The 7,350-nt window shown below is 34.7% G+C and overlaps 1 long non-coding RNA gene across 2 annotated transcripts; it reads right to left on the reverse strand.

The window, feature by feature from the left end:
* Positions 1 to 2,629: 2,629 nt before the first annotated feature.
* LOC138118689 (uncharacterized) lies at positions 2,630 to 5,643 on the reverse strand. Of its 2 annotated transcripts, none has more exons than XR_011155256.1 (3): positions 5,430 to 5,643; positions 4,951 to 5,038; positions 2,630 to 2,870 (listed from the first exon to the last, which is right to left on the reverse strand). It is a non-coding gene; the product is annotated as an uncharacterized lncRNA (long non-coding RNA). The 2 variants fall into 2 exon arrangements; XR_011155258.1 differs by lacking the exon at positions 5,430 to 5,643 and adding an exon at positions 5,228 to 5,309.
* Between the last annotated feature and the right edge of the window lie 1,707 nt (positions 5,644 to 7,350).

A 7,350-nucleotide genomic window follows, 5' to 3' on the forward strand; every position in this document is an offset into this window, starting at 1 on the left:
AATGGCTGCCTTGAGATGATAATCTGTACTGAATATCATCTAGTTTTCACCAGGTGTGGAAGGAGCATTTTAGCCTGTTTCCCTCTTAAAACCTTTGGTTCTCCCAAAGACAGAAATTCTACAGATGAAAACAAGGTCAGCCTTTTTACAATAACAAGTACTTAGGTTTGACTCTACACTAATCAAATTTCTCAACATTACGGTAACTGAATATAATGGTGAAGCATAAAGACAAATTTTGCAGAAGGAAGGAATATTTTACAGACTAGTTAGGGTTTTTGTTTTGGTTTTTTTTTACACTGTCATTGGAAATAAGATCTTTTGTATGAATAACTAGTTACCTAATATGTAAAGACTAGTGGAGATAAATGGTTGGTTTTCAAGGTAACATGAGATTGTGTCATGAAAGATATTTGTGCAATTCAAATGAACTGCATGACAAAGCTAGAACAGAAGAACACAGTAGTGGCATCATAAAGATGTTTGATGATTGATGCTACTTGAGAATAGTCATAAGTAAACAAATTTAAAGAGCAGAAAAAGAATCTCAGTCAAAAATATTCTAGGAAAAAAACTAGTATGGAAAATTTTAATGCACAGAGGGAACTACAATTCTAACTGTGCAAGCATTTTGATGGGCTTAAATTTTGCTTTTAGTCAGTTAGGTGAGAGATCTACATCTGAACTTAGGAAAAACCAGCTCAGTATTCACCTGAGGTCAAAAAGGCAAATTGAACATCATGAGTTATTAGGAATAGAGAAAAGAACAGATAATACTGCTGTGTCACTAATACCTCTGTGGCATTCCTATGTCTCAAATTATTGAATATAGTTCTGGTCACTTGCTGTCAAGAAGGATATAATTGATATGAAGAAGAATGCTCAGAGGTATAAAATGGTTTCTTTAGAAAGACAAATTAAATAGAACAAAAATCATCAGTTTCTGAGAACAGGTGGTATGCTATGATAAAAGTGTGTAAAATAATGAATGGCATGGAGCAGATGAATAAGGAACTATTCTTTGCTGTTTCTCATAGCACAGAAAGTAGGGACAGCAAAAAAGATTATAAGGCAACTGGTTTAAAACAAATCAAGGGAAGCAGGTTTTCACAGAATGTATAATTAAATTCTGGCACTCACTGCCACAGGATACTTTGGATGCCAAAAGTACAAATGGGATCAAAAGTAGATTAGACAAATTCATAAGAGAAATATCCAGCAAGGTCTATTAAACACTGTGATGCAAAAGTAAAGTCTTCACTACAGAAAGACTAAAGTGCTAATTGCCAAAATCTGATAATACACTGGTAGAAATATCATACTGACCTTTAATAAGCATCTAGCCAAGGACAGAGAGATAACACCGGGTTAAATAAACGTCTAGTTTAACTCAGTACAATTAATTTTAACTTTTTGTATTATGCTAAGAAGCATTCATTTGTTCAAAAAAAAGGAAAAATTTGTTCTACATTTCTTATTTTTGGTTTGTATGAGGTCAGAATGAAGATGTTAAATCTTTTTTAGCCTTTTCCGGCTACCTTAGGAAGAGCCGAATTATTGTATCAGACCTATGAATGCATGAACCAGTACTGAAAAAATAAGAACTGACTTAAACTTTCACCCAGAAGTTTCATTGAACTGAACAGGCTTTTGTGGTTCAACATGTTAAGATAATGAATTTCCATGAGTCTGCACACCCTAATTTAAGACATGAGTGGAAATTGAACAGCAAAAGCAGTGTTCATATTTCTTTCCCAAATAAAAATAGAAAACAATAGAAATCTCATAATACATGATAATGAGATATTTCCCTTTTTTTTTTTTTTCCCCAGATCAATGAGCCTTGATTGACTTTGCTACAATTTGGTGTGGGAGTGGATGGAAAAGAAAGGAGGGGGATCTTCATTGTTAAACTCAGCTGTAGCTATAAACCATAAATGTCAATTTTGGTTAATCTTGCTTTGTTTCAGTAGCTCTCTATGAAAAGTACATACCTATATGAACAAGTCCTAGTTGGTGCAAGTAAGGTTACAGCATCTTTGCTCCTTGATTGTCTCACAGATGTTTCCTATTGCAACCTTTTCTAAAAAGGGAATTCCACTTGTGAATCATTTCGTTAATAGTAAATCATTTAGTAAATAAACTAAGATTCAATTCTTAAAATACAGGAGATCTCTATGTTACTCATTTATATAGCAAATTATCATCTATAATTTGCTTCTCATGTATAAAAACCCTTCATAATTAATAAAAATATGTTTTAATGTGTAAAAATTAATCAGTATACTGAGAATTTTAATCTATTTTTTTTTTTTTTTTAATTGGAACACATGCCATATATCTTTGTTCCTAATTTTAATGTCCCTATAGTTGTTTTTCACTCTTCCTCCTTTGGTCTAGCATAATCCTTTTTTTATTTTGTATATATTTATTTTTAAATTTAAATTTTCTCTACCATCTTCCCAGTTCTGTATTCATCTTTCTGTGTATATCACTAACATAATGTTTGAGTCAGATTTTTAAGTGAGTCATATTCAAATATGTCCCAAATTGAACAGAAAATATGTCACATTCAAAATAGTAATGCCTTGGAAAAAATTGATATTTCAAGTTTTTTTACTTATTCATGGTAGGTTTTATTGTGTTAACTGCTAGCCAATAAATTAGACCATTTTGGTCCTTAATTTTATACTTAGGTTCCTGATACTTTACTAGGTTGTCTTTATGGTGTATACTCTGTACACAATACAAGAAATTTTCCTTGATATCTAATCCTGATCAGAATTTTTTCCACTCCCAGGAGGTTATCTACATCTTCTTAGACTGAGCTCAAGTTTCACATGGGCTTCATTTAGTTGTTGTTTTCTTTCCTGAAAAGTCCAACATGAGGTAAATTTTATTACAGGAGTTCGGTACTTCACTGCAACATACTTATTTTTAAAATCACTAATTCATAATGGATATTACAGTTACACACTCCCATGTCTGGATTCTGAGGCATCTCCAGGCAGACACAAACAGAAATTGTCCTAAGGATGAAACCCTGAGAAACACTTCAAAGTATTCTCTGTGTATATAACATTCCTTTTTCACTTAGAAAATTCTTGTTTCTATTTTCTTTTTTGTAAAAAGAAAAGCCCATTTCCAGTGCCACTGAAATTGCAAGTGAATGGCTGCAGCATGAAGATTAGTAATTTAGAAACCAGTCTTATTTAACAAAACATTTTCTCTTTATTTTGTCTGACAGACTGCTTAGACTGATGTCACTTAAAGCAGGCTGAACTACATTGTATTTCACTGAGCTGCAGATGAATTTCTTTTGCTAAAACCATAGGCTTTTTCAGAACTAACTATTTCTATCTCAACTTCAAGGTTTTCAGCTTTTTTATATATTTTTTTTTAAATTAGTTCTGCTGCATACTGCAAATGCGCTTTTTTTTTTTTTTTTTTTTTTGTTCAAATCCAAGTGCAGCATTAAACCACTCTACCATAGCAGTATAAATCACTCTTTCATGGTCACCAAGTTTAAGAAACTGAATTTCAGGAAAAAAAGATTTCCTTTTCTATAGAGCAAATTGTGACCTTTATCTCAAAGAAGCACTCACTTCAGGCAGATATGATTCATCTTTGTATGCAACAAACTAGGAAAGGGAAAAGTCCTACAAACTTTATCCCTCTCATAAAAATACATAGAGAAAGTATATATTAGAAAATGAGAACAACAAACCACAACTAAATATTGTGAAGCTAAGAACATGAGGACTTAATTTCACCATCTGTTTTGAGCAAGACAGTTGCCTTATCAAAACACAAGCTAGTATAAACAAATGTAGAAAGTTGATGTCTCAATGTACCTTCTTAAAACCTTGTCTATGTGCATCCCAAAATCAAGAACCATAAGATGGAATGGGGAGTGCTTAATTATCTCTGCAGTCTCTATACCATGAGGAATGAAGCAAGTCTGCAGACCAATTTCCTACTCTTTATTTTGCATAATGTTGGTACTATTTAAGCACTGAATCAATTAACAGAGGGAAGCAAACTGTTTACACAAGATCCCATGAATCAAAGACATTCTATCTAGACAGACAGAGACTTTGTGCTACGGAAGAAAATCCCCAATCACTTCCTATTGTAACACAAAGAAAAGAGAGAATTTATTTAATCTTTTGGAAGGGACTTAGAATAGGGCATTAAAAAATTCTGACAGAAAAGAATTTGGACTGAAATTTGGGGAGATGAAAAAGGAAACCAGGTTTACTTTTAGAAAAATCTTTTCATGCCTTCCAGAAATTCTGTTTATGTCTCAGGAGTGCAGGCACCTGAAACTGGAAAATAAATTCTAAAATAGTTGAAAGTATGTATATTGGCCTACATTATAGAGAGTAAGGAAAAGCATTCTATTTTGTCATTGAAGTGACTCCCCTCCTGGTTGGGCTGTGTGTGGATCCCACACAGGTACAAGGTGGTATCACAGTCCTAAATCTACACATGTGCCCCAGACATGAGCATCAGAGGTAATTCTTCTGTAATTTGCTGGAATCATACTCATGTAGTCTGACACCACCAGGACAAAGAGAAAAATTTGCATTACAGTTAAATCGTGACTGGAACACTCTCACTTTTATCTTCTTCATGTAAGTGGCCCTGTACAGTGCGCCAAATGCAAACAATCACAGTCAGACTTCATACAGCTCCAGGACTGAATATTAGATTGAGCTCAGTGAGTCTGGATTAATTGGCCTTTCTCTAAAGTGTTTATACAGAGAGAAAGAACTTTTTGGGACTTTGAATTGCACTTTCAACTTGCTGGGTTAACTGCAACTGGCAGCCAAACAGATCTGACATAGATATATTTTGGACTCTCACTGTCACATGGCTAACAATTAATTTGTTTCTAAGGCAGTTATTAAAAAAAAAATTATAAAGAGGAATATACATCTTTCTTACCTTTTGTTCCCGAAGTAACAGTCTGCATTACCTTTGCATTAGAAAATCCATGTGCATATGCACAGTCAGAGAAATTTATCAAATTTGCCTGAAGATAAAACATATATACATCACCTTACAGAATGCGTGATGTGCCCAGTCCTTCCTTAAGCAACACATATTACACAGCATGTCACAAATTTAAATTATAGGGGTTTATTAGATAATGTCAGTTTTTAAAGATATTATTATTAGGACACAAAAGAGTCCCAGCTGTGGATAATGAAATTTTACCCACATCCATAATTAATCAATGTTTCAGCCTTGCAATATATTCTGAAGTGTAAAACAATTAAAAAATAATGTATTCAAAGACCCTTATCTCTTATGTGGTCGTTTAGAAATGTATTGACTTTTCCCAAAGTTTGATTAGAAGTAATTTTCATCTAAATAGCACTTCACAAATTAATTCTGAGTCAAATATTTCTTTTAGGACTAACAAAAAAATTCTATTGAAATCTGCTAGGTCTTATGGAAATATCTCCTTGTTCTTGTCTGTCATTTGTTCCTGTCCTTGCCACCTTCTGCTACACTGAAAACTGGTACAGCTTTTGTATTATTCCTAGCACTAATCTCAGGTGTAAGTTTCTTCTTGTTCTTCCTCTCTGCTCTCCTCCCTCATCAGTGCTAGGAATAAGAACTTCTGTCTTGGAATGAGATAGGAATTGCAGAGTACTAATCCCCCAGCTGAGCCCTGCAAGTAATTCCTGCCACGCTTCAGGTTTTGCAGCTGTACCTCCACAGGTGCTGATGAGCTTGAAGCAGGATGGGAAGAGGAATGTATTTGAAGGGCAGGAACAGCAGTACTGACAGGCACCAGGACCAAGTCCCAGAAGCACTGTCAGTAAATGACAGCACACTATTCAGAATACATCTAAGAGTCCAGTAAAAAAGAGCATTATGTGTAAAAGGAGGTCTTCTGGGAGTAAGAGTTATAAGACTTGATTACAAGTATGTAATCATGTTCTGTGATAAAGTTGGGCCTGTCCTGTTACATACTGGGACTGTACCTGTCTCCACAGTGATCACTACAGAGTCATTAATTCTTGGGTGGTCCAGGATAGATGGCTATCTCTTGGTAGTCATCTGTAGGGATGAGATGATGGAGTGGATTGAGACAACAGACTGACTTGAAACTAGATTGTTAACTGAACCATTAGAATTAAGTGATTGACTGATTACCAGAGGAGTACTCCTGGTTAGAACTTTGGAGAGGTCTAAAAATAGCCTGATGCAATTCCAGCTGTGTCCAGTCCAATTTGTATGCCTTGAAGTGTTGATTAACACCCTGGGTGGTGTGTCCCAAAGACTCCTAGAGGTGATTTCTGCTATAGGAGTAATTAAATTGTATGTAGACTATAAATCTTTAATAAAGCCTACTCCTGCATACATGGTCAGGTGGATCAGTCTTTTGTATGCAGTTTATTTAGGAGATATTTTGCAAATTCTGAAGACACATTAAGAGCAAGGAATTATACTTGTGCTAGGGCCAGCTGGGTTGAAAGGACTACGCAAAACAGTTTTTGAGGAGTCTTTCCTAGTCCAGCTGCAGATGCTATTGCAAAGACCCTAGTAACAGGTTTCTCTTCAAATACAGGACCCCCCATCATGACCAAAGCGTGATGAATCATGCTGTTTTGGGGACTCAATTCCCCATGCAATGAGTACCTCTGTGAAGATCCAGAAAAATTAGGTTTTTCTTTATTATCCCCATAATGTAGTTACATAATAATAATTATAATTTATTTATATCCCAGTAAATTGGTTTTTCTTTAACAACTACTGCCATGATTACCTATGAAATTAAGAGAATGAACTATTAGTTCTGATTTACAAAAAATTATGCCCTAATTGTAATTGTCTGCTGTAAACTACTAATCTACCAATAAATAAACAGAAGTTTATTACTTATGTTTTCCTGATCTTCAAGGAATGTTTTCAATCAGCTATTTGAATTGGTGTGAGAACAGTGCTTTCTCATCTCTTTTCAGAAAAGTTTAGTCATGTCTTCTCTCAGATAAAGTATTGCTGTCCACTATTTTTTTTTAAATTCACATTATGGAAGAAGTGGAAGAAAACCTCCTCACTGTCAAAGAAGTCAAATTGAAAATGCATTTCTACAGGAGAAAGTCACATCACCTTCATCAAAACAGGACCAGAAGCACTTACAAGCCTATAGCAATCAAACAAATATTCAAAGACAGTAAGAACACAAAATCTAAAATCTCTTGTGTTTGGGTCCTCCAGTGCTCCCCTGGAAGTTACAGAGAATCCCAGGCTGCCACTTCATACCAGAGCTTCCACAGATCTCAGTGGAAACTGGAAATACCATCCTTCTTCTTAGAAGTTCAGGCTCTCTTA

Source organism: Aphelocoma coerulescens, chromosome 1, assembly GCF_041296385.1.
Source record: "Aphelocoma coerulescens isolate FSJ_1873_10779 chromosome 1, UR_Acoe_1.0, whole genome shotgun sequence".
Taxonomy (NCBI): domain Eukaryota; kingdom Metazoa; phylum Chordata; class Aves; order Passeriformes; family Corvidae; genus Aphelocoma; species Aphelocoma coerulescens.